This window comes from Trichosurus vulpecula, chromosome 3 (assembly GCF_011100635.1).
Source record: "Trichosurus vulpecula isolate mTriVul1 chromosome 3, mTriVul1.pri, whole genome shotgun sequence".
Taxonomy (NCBI): Eukaryota; Metazoa; Chordata; class Mammalia; order Diprotodontia; family Phalangeridae; genus Trichosurus; species Trichosurus vulpecula.
Window position 1 is genome coordinate 204,190,277 of NC_050575.1, and position 17,152 is coordinate 204,207,428.

The following is a 17,152-nucleotide window of genomic DNA, read 5'->3' on the forward strand; positions in this document are numbered from 1 at the left end:
CAATGCTATGACAAGTAATTGGGTTGTTCAGATATCCTTGTGGCAATTGGGTAAAAGTATATTGTTGGCCTGGCCACATGGGGTCATAAAGGAAGCATTGGTCAAATCAATAACTGCGTACCAAGTCTCATCACATTTCTGGAACCTTTCTATTAAGGTAACAGTATCTGGAACAGCAGCATACAGGGGAGGAGTCACTTTATTCAATTGTATATAATCCAAGGTCATTCTCCACATTCCATCTGACTTTCATACTGGCCATACAGGATTGCTCCATCGAGTGATTATAGGGACTAACACTCCTGCATCAACATATTCCTTTATAGTATTGGCAATTTCATCTTGCCTACCTGGCACACAATCCTGCTTCAAAGTAATTACTTTAGAAGGTTCAGGTAAAGTGATTGGGTCCGTTTTTATTTTCCCCACTAAAACTGTATTAATTCCTACCTTCCTTACTGCAAATTGATATCTCGCCTCAGGTAAACTCAGAGTCATACCTTTCAATATACTGATTCCAATGATGTATTCAGGAATGGGTACAATGACTACAATATATTCTTTCCTAGGTAGTTGTCCAATTTTCATCATCCATTTCATTTGTCTGGTTGATATTTCAGCCCCTACTAGTCCTGTGATGGTAATAGGAGTTCCATGATTAAGTTTGACAGGGTTTCCATAAATCAAGGTGACCTCTGACCAGTGTCTATCAATGCCCTAGTTATAGTATTTTATCCATTTTAAAATATATAATCAGAATAATATGGGGTCTGGAATCCCATCTGTGTGTTTCCTTACTCTGAGGTGGGGCTCAGCCTATTTCCTAGTCTCCCTGAAGGTGTGACTCACTTGGATACGAGAATTCAAGATCTGTAGGATTTGTAGGGGCAGTTCTTACTTTTCTATTCCATTTGCTATTAAGCCCTTTATCTTGGTACATTTTCTATACCTCATTACTTGGAATACTATCTATTCTTCCAAAATCTACCCATGCTCTCAACAGAGTAGTAAACATTTCTTTTCTTTTCACTCTATTCCTACATTGAATTTGCTGGCTATTCACCCTTCTCTCTTGAGGAAATTTAACTCTTCCCCATTATCCTAAGTCCTTTAACTGTGAAATCTTATCCAGAACCTCTGAAAGAGGGGTCCTTTCTTCTGCAATTAGCGGAGGCAGAATTAGGTGTTTATAAGCAGGGGGTGCCATTTTAACAATTAAATTTATATGAGAGACTCCCAAGGGGGTATCATAATAAATTTCGGCATTTCCAAAATAATAGCAGTCTTCATTACCTCCTCCATTAACTTTCTCATACAGTCCCTAAGTGAATACCAGGGTCTATCTGCAGCAGGACACATAGGATCAGCAGGATATTCTCTCTTGCAACCTTTAGAAGCCAAAGCTAACAGATTGGTAGTTTGATTACCTCCTTGCAAATGACAATCCCTAAACACTTGCTGTACAAAAGGATTGTGACTAATACTTATGAATCTCATGCAATCCAGAGTATCTACAGATACTCCTGCAGCCGCCTCATCATCAATTCTCACCATCCAAGATATTAACAATTCCCCCATTCTCTGGGTGAACCTACTCAAGATATCTGTGATCTCCTGCTGTGTAAAATCCTCCAATATCTCTCTAAACATTGTATTATTATTTTGCGTTTCTTGCCTCCTTTGCTGTATGGGGCACACCGCTGTTTGAGAAGTCTAGTATGATACTGTAACATTCTGTGGCTCAGGAACATCAAACCACAAAATATCCTCAGCCTCTGATGTTGTATCATTCTTTCTAGATTCTCTCTCCCTGTCGCCATGGTAACCAACTCAACCATGGTAACCAGACTCAACCTGAGCTGAACTGAAATGCATTCTTGACCTCCTTGGCTCCTTCTGCCTTCTAGCTGAATTTACAGCAGAATTGGTAAATTCCTGTATAATCATCTGTTCTTATAACACCTGAGGCTCCCCATCATCCTACAAATAGAGATTTTATACCTTGCAATTCTGTTCATGACGCCAAATGTATAAGTAAGGCAATAATAACAATATAGATGATAATTGTTAAAATTCCTATGTGGTTTTCTGTATTGCAAAATATACAAGACTCTCCACATAGAAAGTAGAAAAAGTAGACCATTTATTCACACACCAGAGAACCATATCTCTGTAATATCCTGTAAGCCATCTGCCCAATCCATCACAGCAGCAAAGTATTCGACACATAATTTCACAGAATGGAGACTTGCTATCCCAAAACCTCTCCCATCCACTGCTGGGGCCTTCCCCCAAACTCACAGTACAGCTATCACAGGTCTACTCTCTTTCCCTCAGTTCTAATGGTCATAATAGCCATAACTGCTCTCTTAGCACTTCCTGTGACACACCTTCCTTTTCCTCTCAGCAAACTCCTCCCACCACATGTGCTTAGGCTTCTGGTGAAGTAAGCAGGTCACATGGCCTATGAATGGCTTTGAAAGATCTTCAAATCTAAATTGCTGTTACAGAATGCTAACCATAAAAGGATAAAGTTCTTTCTCTCTGGATCATTAAATTATATGGGAATAAAATTTCAGGAAAATTTCTAAAATGAAACTTACATATCTTGACTTTCCACCTATGCTGGTAACATCATGCCTTCACACAAAGGTCTTTGAGAGAACATTTGGACATAGGATATGGAACAGATTGCTATTCCTCTACTACAGAACCTGAATAAGACACATAGGACCCGGACACTCATAAACAAATATAAGAAATATAAAATGATCTAATAGACCATTACCCTTATTATATTCCATAAAAGGTAAAGACACACTATACTGATCAAGTATCAGCCATTTGCCCCACAGAGCATCCTAGAATCCAGATGTAAGGGGCCAAGAGCCTCGGCTCAGGAACGGGAATCAATCTAAGGAAAGAAAGTCAAATAAAAACCTTAAGTTAGATACTAGCCCTTGCCACACCAAAACCCAGCTCTTACTGCCCCAATTCTAATTTCTCTTTGCAAAAAAGGGTTCATGAAAGGACAAGGAGCCCTGTTGAGATTAGGAATCTCAACAGTGAAAGATTCAGGGGGAAAGTAATCAAATCATACCTGGCCTGAATAGAGATTATTTACTTATGAAAAGAATGTTATTTATAATGGCAGCTTTGGAATATTGAGTTTTTGGAGCAGTCATAAAGCCTGTGAAATTCTTGGGGAAAACATTACCACTCTTCTCTCTCAAACAATGTAAATAGATGGGTTAGCTACAGAATCAAACCCAACTCTTCTGACTCCAAACCCAGGGTCCTTTCCACTACAACCCACTGGCTGTCTCGACAATTTCAAATCACCAAGGAGAAGGCAGGATCTTCTCTTTGCTTGGGATAAAAGTGGTGGCATAGGGTGACCCCAAGACAGGGAGCAGGGGCTGATTCCTTGCCTAAAGAATGACAGACAGGGAAACCAGGACAGAAACATATTCTAGAGTCAAGGAAGGATGTTGGACATGGAAAATAGTTGAATGCTGGGAGTTTGAGGAGGGCAGAATGTTACAATCAGAACAATTCCATAACTCCTGGGGACTAGCAGACCTTACCACAAATTTATCAATTTAACTTCAAGGGGCCCAGACATTGTCCATTATCCTTACAGTGCCTTTTAGAGTTAACCTTGTTAAGAAGGTCTTGAATTATGGATATTTTTCTGGTTTTGGGAAAATGTAGGAGGGAGAGCTGAACAAGGTAGAGGAGGCTTTCCTCAGGACATCCCTCTCTGGGCCCAGGAGACTTGCCACACCTCCTTCCCTCTCTGCCTCAGGAAGACTAGGACGAAGACCAGACACCTTTGGAGCTAGACTTATCACCTCGAATTTGGATCTTTCTTTTCCTACTTGGTCTTCCCACTCCCAGATGCCTCTCTAGCCTCACCCTCCAGTACTTCTAGCCTCTCTTCTCCCCCTCTCTGAAGCGTCCTCTGCTTCCTCTCTCTTCTCCCCCACTATGAGGCTTGTCTGTCTTTTCCTCCTCTTGTCCCTCCAGGCTTACCCTCTGGCCCCTCTTCCTCCCTGCCAATCCCTGCCTTGGCCAGGCTCTCATTTCAGTCTTCAGTCTCCTCAGGGCTCACACACCTGGAACCACACGAATAGTAACATTTCTGCTTCTTGGGGACTGCCCAGCACTGTGGGTGGCACTGTTGGGCTTCAGCATGAAGACAAAAGAAAGGAGGTATGGGGCAGGTCCTCCTTTGTTGGCTCCTGGAGAAGGAGGGCATAGAATCCTGAGATCCTGTGGACAGGGAGGCTGGACTCCTAGGACAGGAGAGGGGATCCTATCCATGAGGATGCAGACACTTCTCTATGCATACTGTAACACTGTGACTTTGGGGCAGTCACTTCTCTGCTCTAACTTCTTTTTCCTCTCCTGTAACATCACAAGGTTGAACTAAATGATATTCCTTAAGATCCCTCCCAGCTCCAAATGCTAGGACTCTCAGTGTCTGGGAGGTCAGGAGGAAAGAGGCCCTGGGGGAAGAGCCACTGAGCCCAGCCAGGCACTGAGCAGGAAGGAGTCACTCCTCAGGGGGATGAGCCACACCATCCTCCCAGCCGGGAGCATTGTCTAAGACAGATGTGGATTGAAGGCAATAAGGTATTAAAACAATGAGAGTGTGAGACAGAGAAAAAGGAATGAAAGATAGACAGTAAATGAGATACAGAAAGACAGAAAGTGAAAGGCAAACAGAGAGAGACACAGAGAAAAAGAAACTCTCTCTTTGCTGTAGCCTCTAAGGACAGGCCTGGACAAGTGGGTGGGGAGACCTCAGGACCCCTACCTCAAAGCCCAGACCATAGCTGGTGACCTTGCCAGAGCCTCCAGCTCCCCCTATGCTCCCCCATCCCATCCTTAAGTCAGTGCATCTGAATCAGAAGAGCTGGAAGGAATCCCATGGCTAGGATGCCCAGACTAAAAAAATCTCAAATGGACAGACTCAGGTCTCCAACAGAGTGCAGAGCCTGGTCATTGAAGGTGGGAGGGAGAGAGATGGAGCCATGAAGAGGAAGGGGCAAAAAGAAAAAAGGGAGACCCTCCCCCAAGCCCAGTGATGTTCTGTGACCTTGGCAAGGATCAAATGATCAGAGAAAAGGGTGGAACAAGGACAAAGGGGGTAAGTAGGGATCCAGAGCTCAGAGACCCTCCATACCTGTCACTGGTGCTCTGCAGATCTTCCCACACAGGCCCACACAGCACTTCTTTTCACCAACGCATTCTCCATCATGCTCACACAGGGTTGGATTCATCATTAAACAATGGAATGACAAACCTGGGCATTTTCCTTCCTTTATTATAACTGATAAGGCCAAGGCCATGGAAAGTCAGAATGTTTAATTTCTAGAACAATTCCCCCCAATCCAGATTTGACTTGAGGTACTCAGCTCTTTCTCTGATGGGCTAGCTAACCTTATAACATCTCGCTCCAGTTCCAGGAATCCTGACATAGCTACCACCTGGAGCTTTAATGCTATCCATATGTGCAGCCCTCCTTTCATTCCTGCTTGGAAATCTCCTAATCTCCTTCTGCCCCCAGCAGCCTCTGAGACCAGGGCTCTCCTGCTCAGGGGTGGGCAGTCAAAGCATCATGATCCCATTTTATAGATAAGGAAGCCAAGATTCAAGAACTGGACAGGTTTACATATACATATCTTGAGGTTCCACATATGTTGGTAACATCATGCCTTCACACAAAGGTCTTTGAGAGGTACTATGGATACCAGATATGGAACAGATTGCTATTCCCCTCTCACAGAACCTGAATGGTGGGTGGGGGAGCCAGGATGGCCACTTGAAAACAGGGATTGAGCTCTCCCCCAAACCCCTCCAAACACCTGTAAAAATGACTCCAAATAAATTCTAATGCTACAGAACCCACAAAATGACAGAGTGAAATAAGTATCGAGCTCAAGATGACCTGGATGGTCACTGGGAAGAGTCTATCACACTGTGCTGAGAGACCAGGCAGGAGTGGACCATGCAGAGCAGGTCTCAGGGCCCTGAATCACTGAGCTGTGGCAGTTTCCAGATTTCTCAACCACAAATGCCAAAGACAACTGAGCAGGTCAGTGGGAAAACCATTAGACCTGGGTGAGAGAAGTGTGAGGTCCAGCCCCAACCCCCGGGCAGGTTGACTGCTTCCAGAGCTCCAGGTCCACAGACAGTGGGGGGAATCAGGTGGCTGATCAGAGCAGGAGTGCAGGGATCTCTTTACTGGCACTAATTCAGCATTCTCTTGCTTTGCCCTGCTTGGATCAGGTTTGCAGTCCTGGTTGGCAGTCTTTAGGGGAGGAGGAGCACTAGTGTGGCAGAGCTTGCAGTGACTGTGGAGAGGGAGTCCTCCTGGTAGTTACATGGCAGAAAGGAGTGCTTACACTCCCAGACCAGAGCACAGGCCAGGAGAGGAGTATGATATCACCTCAGAATAGAAATACCTCTGAAAACAGTAGCATGAAATGCCTGAAGCTTGGGACAAAGCACTCGCCACTCTGAAAGCAGTCATAGCCTGACAAAAGCTCAAAAGTCAAGTAATTGGCTGGGAAAATGTGCAGGCAGCGTAAAAGGATTCAGACTATAGAATCTTTCTTTGGTGACAAAGAAGATCAAAACGTACAGCCATAAGAAGTCAACAAAGTCAAGAATCCTACATCACAAGCCTCCAAGAAAAGTATGAATTGGCCTCAGGCCAGAGAAGAGCTCAAAAAGTATTTGGAAAATCAAGTAACAGAAGTAGAGGAAAAATTGGGAAGAGAAATGAGAGTGATGGAAGAAAATCATGAAAAATGAGTCAATGACATGCTGAAGGAGACCACCAAAATACTGAAGAAAATAACACCTTAAAAAATAGACTAACCCTGGGGCACCTAGGTGGCACAGTGAGTAGAGCACCAACCCTGGAGTCAGGAGGACCTGAGTTCAAATCCGGCCTCAGACACTTGACACACTTACTAGCTGTGTGACCTTGGGCAAGTCACTTAACCCCAATTGCCCTGCCTTCTTCCCTGCAGAGAAAAAATAGACTAACCCAAATGGCAAATGAGATCCCAAAAGCCAGTGAGGAGAAAAATGCCTTTAAAGGCAGAATGAGCCAAATGGGAAAGGAGGTCCAAAAGACCACTGAAGAAAATACTGCCTTAAAAATTAGAATGCAGCAAGTAGAAGTCAGTGACTTTATGAGAAATTGAGAAATTATAAAATAGAACCAAAAGAACAAATGGAAGACAATATGAAATATCTCATTGGAAAAACCACTGCCCTGGAGAATGGATCCAGGAGAGATAATTTAAAAATTATTGGACTATGTGAAAGCCATGATCAAAAAAACAGCCTAGACATCATCTTTCAAGAAATTATCATGGAAGACTACCCTGGTATTCTAGAAGTAGAGGGTAAAATAGAAATTGAAAGAATCCACCAATCACCTCTTGAAAAAGATCCCAAAAAGAAAACTCCTAGGAATATCGTAGCCAAATCCAGAGTTCCCAGGTCAAGGAGAAAACATTGTAAGCAGCCAGAAAGAAACAATCTGAGGATTGTGCAAACAATCAGGATAGTACAAGATCTAGCACCTTCTACACTAAGGGATCAAAGGGCTTGGAATATGATATTCTGGAGGTCAAAAGATCTAGGATTAAAAGCAAGAATCACCTACCCAGAACCTGAATAAGAAATATAGGACCCAGACACTTATAAAGAAATATAAGAAACATAAAACAATTTAACTGCCCATTACGCTAATTAGATTCCACAAAAGATAAAGACACTCTATAGTGATCAAGTGCAAGCCATTTGCATCACAGTGCCACTGTCCAAGCAAGTGGGAGAAATATCCCGGGGTACTAGCAAGGTGCAGACCTCCTGCCCTGCCCTGGCATGGCTTCAGTGCATCACCTACACAAGGCTTCTGGCAATGCTCTTGTCTTCTTCAGAGAAGGGCACTAGCCAAGATTTTGGGACTGGTCAAGACCTTTTCTCCCTCCAGGAGCCTGGTTCTCAAACTCAGAAGTCCTCCCACTCAAGATTATCAATGAGTTTTACCCTGGAGGCTAAAACATCCAATAGTTATTGTTGCTCATCACTGGCCTCTGCTCAAAAAAGGAAACAGAGAGGCACAGCAAACCCACCAAGAATTTGAACATCTAGGACATTTATCTTTGGCTCATCAAGGGAAGCCTGCGTCTGTCCTTGCCATGTGTTTCTGCCCTAAGTCACTTCAGGGAGGAATGACAATTTCTCCACTATCCTCTTGCTGCATTGTAGTCTAGAAATCCAAGAGAAAGAAAGTATGAGAAAAAGAGATCCCCTCCCCAGGATCTGGGTCATTTCTCCTCTATCTAAGAGACCACAGGGGAGGCAGCCCCTCCATTGAGAGGCTATTCTCCTGAGCCCCAGGTGGCCAGTCATCCTGGTACAACTGGGTAACTACAGATCAATCAGGGGAGTTCACTGTGTCCTCCCAGCAAGGAACTAGGGGCTACATCAAGCTCCATGGCATGTGCCCCCTTCCTATGAAAGTCTATACCCTATAATCTTATCAAGTGAATTCAAAAACCAACAAAAACTGATCAGGGGTTCTGTATAAGGTTCCCTGCAGCTGGCAAGCTGTGATTCTAAGTTCTAGAGTGGGGGCAGGGTAAATGACATCAAAAGTTTTCTTCCCATACCAAGTACTGCTATCTTCCAAAAATGGCCAAAGAAAGGACCACCTCCTGATTCCAACCCCTCTCAGCAGCAGAAAGGAGGGAACATCCAGAGAGAGTGACTCCCTTCATCATCTCCACTTTACTAGAACTTATATTTCTTCAGGTCAGGGCCTCAGGCTACTTGGGGCCACAATGATTCAGCCAAAGCCCCCTGAGAAGCACAACCAATCAGACAGAGGAGGTGTCTGATGACTTCAGCCTGTCAGATACAGGTACCCAACTTAAAAACCAATCAGACAAAAGATGTCTAATATTCCAGCCAGTCAGGGACAAGTGTTCATTGCCCCCAAAGAATCAGATCCAAGAAGAATATTAATGGGAAAGCAAGAGAGGGAGTCATCAATGCTGTGGCTTTTCAAACCAGATCCCTTCTCAATTCCTGGCAACTACCAGGTCTTCACCAAATCCTGAGAAAGTCCAAGTGAACAAAGTTGATTCCACTGCGCCCCCCCCACCAGGCAAAAGTACTCATTTCCTGGGTGGGTTGACCCCTTCTCCTGCCCCAATTCCCGTCACCAGGAAGACTAGGGAAAGATTCCTCCCCCTGCAGCATCTCCAGAGATCAAGGTTTATCATGGATCTTAGAGCTAGATTAGATTTCAGAGATCTTCTAACCTAGCTACTTTATTTTATCAATGGGGAAAATGAGGCCCAAAGACTAAAAGGTGTTTGCCAAAGGTACTAGAGCCAGTTAATGGCTATATGAACCAGAACCACCAATTGAATCCTGTCTCTTAAAGCAGTTCTGCTTCCACTAGGGATCAGGTCCCACTCTTACTACAAATGAATTTAACACATCCCTATCCGGGGTCACCAAGCAGGACAAGCCTTGATGATTTTCAGGAAATTTAAACATTTATTGCTCCCATCTCAAGCAAAAAATGTCACAAGGCAGGGACCCCCCCCCCCAGCAAACTTACCCTGTTTTTTCTTCAGAGCTTCTTTTCTTTGCCAGTACAAGTATTGCTTTTCACTTCTGGCCTCTTGGAGCTTGATAATTTTCTCTTCTAAAGAGTGGAAAAGATCACCGGCCCTGGAGTCAGGAGGACCTGAATTCAGATCTGGCCTCAGACACTTGACACTTGCCAGCCAGCTGTGTGACCTTGGGCAAGTCACTTAAACCTCGATTGCCTTAAAAAATGTCATCTAAAGTCAAAAAAGAGCAGGAGGAAAAGAGCCAGGGCCATGAAGACACCATGGTCTAATGGAAGGAGCTTGGACTAGGAGTCAAGAGGCCTGGGTTCATTCCCCAATTCTGCCCCTCATTACCTGAGTGACTTCAGGAAAATGCCATTCTATCTGAGCTTCAGTCTACTACTCTATAAATGATGGTGCTACCCTGGATGAACTTACAGCTCTAAGTACCCATCAATTTATAAAGAGCCCAAAAAGAAAAGGGCTCCCTTCCAAGAGGGCAAGACTAAGAGGGTTCTGGTACCTGTTTCCTTGTCCAGCTTTGGCCAATCAGGGTTCAGAGCATCCATGCACTTCTTGCCACAAATGCCATAGCAACATTTCAAAGTCCCGGGGCAGTCTCTGTGCCTCAAACATTCATCGGTGGGATTTTGGATGGAGCATCTATATATTATCTCTGGACAGGTTCCCACCTTCCCTATAGACAACACAGATCCAGGATGGCCCAGGTGAGAGAAAAGATTCTGGCATCTTAGGACTTAGAGCTGAGCTAGAAGGGAACTCAGAACATGGACTCCACACCTAAAAGTCTCCTGGATTCCAGGGAGCTGTACAAAATTCACATGGTCTCACCTGATACCCATAGAACTGGCACCAAAGACAGTCCCTGGCTGGTGATTCTGCCTGGCTTTCTCCTTGGCCTGGGAGAGGAGTGACTATGTCAGTTCTGTCCTTACTGTGACTGGGGATTGTGCCACCTTTCCCTTGCATGGGAGTATATTTCCTCCCTTTGGTTTAGTGCCTCGGCTGCATGGGAAGAGCTTGGCCTTGGAGTCTGCAAATCTGGGTTGTGGTCCTAGCTCCAGGCTTTATGGGTCATATGACCTTAGGCAAATCTTCTCTTTGGGGCCTCAATTCCACATCTGCAAAATGACTATAATAATTCTTGTACTGCCCACCTAATTTCCAAAAAAAAATGTTAAAGAAATATGAGCTCTGAGAATGACTATTCTGCTGATAGTAGAGACCTCCTCCCCAGGTTCCATTACATACAAAGAGTATAAGGCCCAGCCATCACCAAAACCAGTCAGAGAAGGCTTGTCCTTTGCCCTTCCTTTCCCCACACCACCCTCCAAAGGCTGACTTTCACCCTGACTTGATCTAGGCAATAATGGGGCTTTTTGTGTCTTTTCTGGAGAGTTCTCAGAGAGGGAACTGTGATTTATCCCAGCTAAACACCCTAGACACCGCAACCCACTTAGAAAAGTCCAACCTCCAAATTTTTGCCACCCTCTTCTCCCCACACGCTTGATTAATTCACATGCTTCCCTTTTTCAAAACCGGACTTCAAGCTTGCTCTTTTGGGGAAGCCTTCTTTGATTATTATAGAAGCAAATAATTTTAGAGGTGGGGAAAGAGATTATTATTATCTATTCATTTTATAGGGGAGAAAGCTGAACCCTATAGAAGATTTTGTCCAAATGCGTCAATGGCAGATCTGTGACCAGAACACAAATCCCTCCATGTCTAGGTCATAGTTTTTCACCTTACTGAGGCACAGTCCAACCACCCACCCACTCACCACAGACCACTCTCTGAGGCTTTCACTGGTATGTTATCCCTATTCAGATTATATACTGTTCCTTTCTACCCACATGGAGTTTCCTTGGTGAGCAAACCATGCCCTGTGAGATTCAGGGAGGCAGCTCTGGTTCAGCTAGAGTTAACAAAGTTTCTATATAGAGGAGTAACTAAGTGGGGGTGCCCATGGCTTTACTACAGGTACCAATATGGGTTGGTAGCTGGTTCTTTCTGCATAGCTCTGACACCAGTGGCCCAGACCCCTCCCCATCCCAGGCTGACTCCCCCCACTGCTGCCCTCTGTGACGACACTGAACTAGAACCCTCTTCTTCCTCTGCTTCCAAAGATTTTGTCGTCAAGCAAAAGGAGTCCTCACTCTACCTCTACTCCTTTGCATGTAATCAGCTCATAATCACTACCAACAACCCTCTGCCCGCCAGCAAACCTGAGTTCAAATCCTGCCTCTGACACTTACTACCTGTGTGACCCTGGGGAAGTCACTTAACTACTCTCAGTCTCACTTTCCTCATCTATAAAATGAGGGGATTGGATTGATGGTCATCTGAGATCCCTTGTAGATCTCAATCTAAGATTTTATGATTCTACCTCCAACATGACTGTGATATAGGATCATAGGTTTTCAAGCCAGAGGCTTCCTCAGATACTGTTTATCTTCTAGTCAAAGCCCTTCACTTTACAGATCATGAGTCTGAGACCCAGAAAGCCTAAGTGACTTGCCCAAGGTCACACAAGCAATATGTAGCAGAATGGGGTTTGAGAGCCAGGTCCTTAGAGCCCACAGTCACAGCTCTTTCTGCTATACAGCAGGGATTCAGAGAATCTTAGAGTCAGAGAATTGTAGGACCTTAGAGCTGGAAGGACCCTCAAAGGCTAGTCTGGTCCAACCATTGACCATCAATTTCCTATACAGTCATCCAGCCTCTTCTTTAAGCACCCCTAGTGACAGAGAGCTCACTGCATCTCAAAGCAGCTCATTCCATTGTTGGACTATAACCAACCATAACCATGAGGGATTTCCTTTCCTTTCCTTCCTAAAATTTACTTTCCTGTAACTCCTCCCTTTCCCCCTCACCTAACTCATCCTAGTTCTCCCTCTAAGGACAACTAGAGTTTAATCCTCCTTCTCTTTCCTTTAAGTACCTCACCCTCTCCCTTAGCTGGCCCAGGGCCAGACTGAACTGAGCTCTTTACCTGAGTGAGGTCTGAGGCACTGCTTTCCACAGGGTCCTGGACAGCACTTGTACAACCCTTTACATTCTCCATCACAGGTACATGTGTCTGAAGGAGTCTTCTTCCCACATTGGCCTTCAATGTCTGGGCAGAACCCTGTCTTCACTACTGCTTAGGAGGGATATGAATAACTTGAGGTCAGACCAAGAACTTCCCCATGTTTTTGCTCCCTTGCTGGCAGTTTCAATCTCTACTAATTAAATTCCATCACCTTTCACATTTGATTTTCATAAAAATTCTGGGAGTGTGACAGGGTTTCTCTATACTAAAGATGAGAGAACTGAAGCACAAAGATAAGAACTGAGCTAGGGTGAGTCCTCATTTTCGAACAGTGAAACTGAGGCCTAGAAAGTCAAGGCAACTTGCCTAACACTGAAATCCATCCCATTCTTCCCCCCAAATTTCACAGAACCAATACCAGTCAACTGAGTTCTTTCCAGAGGAGTCATGCCTCCACCTTCTCCTGGGAGCACTGTCTGGTAATGGTCATTTGCAAACATACCTAAGATATGAAGCATAAGGTCCAAGAAGGGCTGAAAGTGGTCTATACTTACCTGACAATCTGTCTTCTACTGTATGCCTACAAGTGAAGCGACAGTAATAGAAACAGCATTTCTGTTTGCCACTGCACTCTTCATCCTTCTGGCACTTGTCCTCATAATGCCTTCTGCAGAGGGCATTATCTTCTGGACAGGTCCCTGGTTTGGTGGACCCTAAGAGGGGGAGAAGAGAATGGTGACTAGTACTTAAAGGCTTCCCTCCTGCCCCTGTGACCAGCCTAAGGGACTAAAAGAGCATAGATATCACCCATCACACCATGTCCCCCTGTCAGAGTCAGGTTCAGATGCCAACAGATAGGGATCATGCTTGTACTACCTAGCTGTCTCACAAGGCACCTATGAAGAAAGTGCTTTGCAAACCTTAACATCCTAGAAAAATGCACATTTTTCCTCACCCCCAATCCCTCCTCCACTTGATAGCTCATACCAAGAATTCTATTCCTTAGGTTTTCAGCTTCCCCATCTGTAAAACCAGGAGGTGAGACTACATGACTCTAAGCTGCCTTCTAGCTTTGACTATCCCATGCTAATATTTTGTTTGAATGCCATGGAAGTCTGTGCCTTTTATCCGACCCAGACAGATGAGGCTGAGAATACAACTTCCTTCACCAAGGAAGCTCAGGTACTCTCATTCTCAGAGAGGGGTGAGAATAAAGCTAGTATAATTTACATTTAGACAGTACCTTACACTTAGAAAGCATTTTATGCCTATTATCTCACTTGTTCCTTCCAACAACCCCATAAGGAAGGCAATCAAGCAGAATTGTACCCATTCTAGAGTCAAAGAAATTAAGGCTTAGGTTAAATGACTAGATCATTGAAAGTTGGGAATGAAAAGGACTTTAGAAACCATTTCTCTAATCTAATGTCCCCATTTTACAACTGAGAAAGCTGGGTGGGGGTGGCTTGTCCAAGTTCATACACTTCCTTGGTAATGGATGAACAGAGACTAGAGCTTAGATCTCTGACTCCTGGTCCAGTCCTCATCTCCCACTATACCATGAAAATGAAGGACCTCAGACTGTGGGGCTTGAGAAGGTTTTGTTTAGCATTAAGGGAAATTATCTGAGGCAGGGAGGACATAAATTCCACCCTCCATTCCCAGTAGCCTCTGGTTAGTTAGGTCAGACCCATCCTCCCATGCATCTATCCCTGGGAATAACCCTGGCTTGTCAGGTCATTGAGGATAGCACACTCCCTTCCTGCAGCCATGGGCTGCCCTGCCCACTCCAAAAGGAGGACATTATTGGGGTACTCACCCCGTCTAAGAACAGGCTTATCTGCCCTAGTCCAAGGTACAAAGAGAAGCAACATAATGGAGAATAGACCACTGAGGTACATGGTGCTTGCTGGAGAGAGAAGCCTATGAGGGGCAGGGACAGGGGCAGGGTGCCTGAAATTTACCCTGGCTCGGGGTGTGGGGCGGTCTAGGGGCGGCACCTACTCTCCTCCTGCCCGGGGCAACAAGGGTTTCATAATAGCAGGAGGGGGGCCCTGCAGCCCACAACACCTGCCTTCAGTAGGTAAGGAGAGAATAAAGAGGAAGTTTCTGGGAGGTCCCAAGCAGTCCCAGGGGAGGAACAGAAGGCCTGACAAAATCCCTCCTACTGCACTGGAAAGAGTTCTTGACTTGGAGTCTTGTAGGGTCTTGGACAAATTACAACCACTCAGAGCCTACATTGCCTACAATCTTATTACAAGACTATTATGTTAAAATACAAACCACTCTCAGAGGTCATTATTTTTTCTCTGAAACCTCTAAGCAGGGGTCCTGAAATTTTTTTTTCTGAACTCTAGGTACCTCTGCTCAGAAGAATATTTTTCAATTCAAAGAATAAAATACAAAAGATAAAAAAGAAAACCAATTATATTGAAACATGATTTCTAAATTCAAATTAAATATAATAACAACACTATATTATAATATATAAGTCAGTATAATAAATCTGTTAATTAATGATAGATTTATAAAATGAATAGAAATTAAAATTTATCTATCAAGTTAAACCCATATTTAAAGAAAACCCAACACCACAGACCTCTGGTCAAGAATCCCTGCCTCAGAGGAATGTGGCTATCAGATGCTGTCCCACTTGCAAAAAGCCCCTGTTCAAGATGAAGGGATGGCCCTGGGGGCAGGAAGACATACTCTGTGGGCTTGCATTTGTGGTCTAGTTAAGCTGCCTGGGGGCCAAGGGACCTACAGTCTGTGCTATCAAGAAGGTAGTACCCCAAAGGATCACCAAATGTTAAGATGGTTCACCATTAGAAATATAAGATGTTAGAGGTGGGGATCTTAGAATCATAGAAACATATATATAGTAAACTCTGAGGTAAACTAGACCATCTCCGCACCCCACCCCCCACTTCCTGTCTGTTGCAGGAAGCCATGTGTTAAGGTTCCTGATAAGTAACCACTCATCCAGTCTCCACATAACACCTCCATTCTCATATAGCTCCAATTGCTCAGAAATTCTGTCTTTCACTGAGCTAAGATCTGCCTTTCTGTAGCCAGTGCTTTTAGTTCTCCCCTCTGGCACCAAACACAATAGTTCTATTCCCTCTTCCCCAGGAGAGCTCTTCAGGTACTTGAAGGCAGCTGCCATGTCTGTCCCCCCCATCCACCCCAAAGTATCCTCCAAATAAAATATTTCTAGAGCTTTCATCTAATCTATGCCTGGCATGGCATGGTTTCCAGTCTCCTATTTCTTCTTCCTTCTCCTCCTCTTTCCTGACTCAACAGTCCTTTGACAGTTTCACTGACAGCCATTGTGTTTGTTGTTTCTCTAACCTTTTGCAGGTACTCAACACTGGCTATGGGGTGCAGGGGGGAAGGGAAAGCCAGTGTCAAAGCAGGGCACAATGACAGCCTCAGTCCTTCTCCTGACCACTGAAGAGGACCAACTGCTTGTAGGGAGAGAAAGGGGGCAGAACAGATTGAGAGGGATCAGAGAACATGAGAACTCCCACCAGGTCTCTTTTCCCTTCTCCCTGAGGGTGTCCCCAGTCCTACCATATCCTGATGAAACTTGAGAAAGACAATCTTTGGATCAAATAAACTTGGACTCCTTCAATCTTAGAATCAAAATTAGACTTACAGAATTTTAAACTGATGCTTCCTGAATGGGCCTTGATGTAAACGCAATAACAACTGTGAACTCAGAAACTGAAATTCATAAATTTTTAAAATCTTAGAGCAAGAAGAGACTTTTAAAGACCACCTGGTTCAACCCCAACCTGAAGTATGATGCTGCTCCATTCCCCTCCTTCCCATCATGAAGCCACTTTCTTCCTTAATAGTAGCTGACATGTAAAACCTCTAGATGGAATCAGAGCTGTACCACTTCCCCACTAAATGTGTGGAGATGGTCACTAGGGCTTTCCTAAAGCTACTGGCACACTTGTCCATCAAACTCAGTTTTCTGACTCCAAATCCACTCTTCTTCGCACTGTTTACTTTCCTTTCAGGACCTGGGGAAGACCTTAGCTTAAAAAGGCCAAGGTCTCCCAATGCACCTGGAATCATCTCCAGTCACACTGATCTATGTCTTGCCACTGGACTCTGATGACTCTGGAGGAGAGAAGGAGGCTGATGACTTTGCATAGCCCTGTCTCACTTAAAGCCAATTCACTTGCAAGTCAAGACATCATCTTCCTGATGTCATTGGTCCTCTTCCAGGAAGACAGATGAACAACCAATCTTCCTTTCAGGAGACAGCAGGGATGAAGCAGCATGGTGGGTGATGCCAGGGAGCCCTGGGTCCAAGAGCAGTCTTTGACCCGAGCTTCTCAGTAACCCAGGCGTCTCCCTAAGATTATGAGTTGCACAAATAGGTACCAAGCTACATTAGTAAAGGGGGTTTGTCTCGCTGAGTGTTGGCTAC